The following is a 2,388-nucleotide window of genomic DNA, read 5'->3' as shown; positions in this document are numbered from 1 at the left end:
GTTTTTTAAAAAGAAAACCCTAGTTTTTTTTATTTTATTAGATCGGTTTTATCGGTTTATTTATTTGACGAGCGTTCGCTCGTTCGTCCGTTTTAACAGACGTATCCATCGTTTAGATCCAGATAACGAACGTTCGTTCGTTAATCTGTTCGTCGTTTTTCTTTTTCTCGGATTTATTCCACGATTTTTTTGATCGCGATTTCTGATCCGATTTTCGTTTTAGTTTATCTTTTCGCTCGTTTATCGGAATCAGGCGATTCAAGCGCCTAGAGTTTCGTCTCGAAACCCTCTTTCCGAATAATCTACTCAAACCAGTTTTTGGTTCTATAAAATTTGACTTAGGTCCAGATTAGTAAACGAAGCTTGTTTCTTTCGCCGTTTGAGTTTTGTTTCTTTGCTCGATTTGATTCTTTTTGCAAACCGGAGTTCTTAAATTGAACTTTCTGGTTAGACCTCCTATTTGAGTTTTACCCGTGCATTAGATGAGTACTTATTGTATGCTTGTCTGTTTGTTTGCTTGCGATAGAGTACCCGGATTGCGCCGCTTGCTACTTCGAATCCCTAGGTTTCGCGGATCATCAGCAAGGCAAGTAACACTTTGATCATACCTCCTTATTACCCAGTTTTATTGCATTAGTTCAATCCTCCAAACAATTGCATGATTAGGATTTGAATTAATATGTGGGTTTTGGGAAGTAGATTGAGGTAGTACCTATTACCTGTTTTATTATCAAACCCTTGGGAGATACTTCTACGTTTGCTTATTATGCCATGCTATGCTAGTAGACGTGGATTGGGTGAGTGAATTTCCATGTCAAATGTGAGATTTGTTAATTAATGATTTATTTAAGGTGGCAACTTTAATACACATCTGGGTGGATTGAGGTACCTGGGTATTCCAGGATTGCCTGTTTGATTTTGGACCGCCACCCAGGCTCAAAGGGATCATAAGATTATTCATGCTAGAAACTTCTGTGTGCAACCACATGCTATTATGGGCTCTAGCATAATTGACTAAGTCGTGCGAACTCTTACAGTGGTAGACTAGCAGATGTAGCGGATGTAGGTTGGTACGGTCTACCCATCGTAAGGTGCTAGCGCTTCTGAAAGACTATGTCTCGGTCATCCGTTTCTCAAACACAATGTAGTGCGAGAATCCCAACGGAGGAGATCAAGTCATGTGTGGAAAAGTGCGCAACCTCTGCAGAGTGTATAAGCTAATCATGATTAGCCGTGTCCCCGGTTATGGACGTTTTGAGTATCTAGTACTTGGATTATCATGTGAATCTCATCATGTTACTCTAATTAATATTGTTGGGTTTGTTTAATGATGATGTTACCTAATTAGGATTGAGAATGCTGTCAACCATTTTCAATGTTTAACAACCACCATGATAGTTAAATAAATTTATTCCTTTGCAGTAGGAAAAAACTGGCTTTACGCAAAACTATAACCATAGAGCTTTCCACCAGCCATATATGCATGTAGTATAGCTTTATTCATTCATTACTCTCTATGTGTTACTTTGCCAGCATATTCCATGTGCTGACCCATTTTCGGGCTGCAACGTTCATGTTGCAGACTTTTTAGATGACGAGTAAGATGCCTTAGGATCGTGGTTCTATACTCAGTGATGCCATTGGAGTTGATGGACTCACTTATCTTCCAAGCCTTCCGCTTTATCGTTATTAGATGGCCTTAAGCCATATTTATTGTAATAAGTTCTCCTTGGAGACATTCAATGTAATAAGTGTGTGAGTGCTACTCTGTTATAAATCCTTCAAGTACTGTGCGTGTCAGCATTACTAATCCAGGGATGACACTGAAGCACAGAGATCAGACTGTTTGAGGTCTGGTCGCTACATTGACCTTCTCCCTAGATGGGATAAGGGTTTCCCCTCTGGTCCTTGGCTCCCATAGTGTGGGAGGGGCGAGAGCTCCTCCGAGATTGGATCTATCTCTCTGTCCCTCTCTGTTTCTGCGTTTTTAGATTTTGCCCCTTCACCGATTCTTTTATATCCGGAGATCCGTAACTCCGATTGGGGTGAATCTTTCGCCCAGATCTTTCTCATAAAGTTATCTTTCTTGTAGCAAAGGAAGAGCGTCAACCGCCTTACGGGGGGATCAGGACAGTCCAGGGCGCGCCTGCCTCCCTGGGGCGGGCCCCCTATCTCCTGGCCCCCTCGGGCACTGTCTCGTGTTGATTTTACTTCCCAAAAATCACAAATATTCCAAAATAATTCTCCGTCCGTTTTTATCCCGTTTGGACTCCGTTTGATATGGGGTTTCTGCGAAACATAAAACATGCAACAAATAGGAACTGGCACTGGGCACTAGATCAATATGTTAGTCCAAAAATAATATAAAAAGTTGCCAAAAGTATATGA

Source organism: Triticum aestivum, chromosome 6B (assembly GCF_018294505.1).
Source record: "Triticum aestivum cultivar Chinese Spring chromosome 6B, IWGSC CS RefSeq v2.1, whole genome shotgun sequence".
NCBI lineage: Eukaryota > Viridiplantae > Streptophyta > Magnoliopsida > Poales > Poaceae > Triticum > Triticum aestivum.
The sequence above is the reverse complement of the archived record's forward strand: the minus strand, read 5'-3'. Positions refer to the sequence as shown.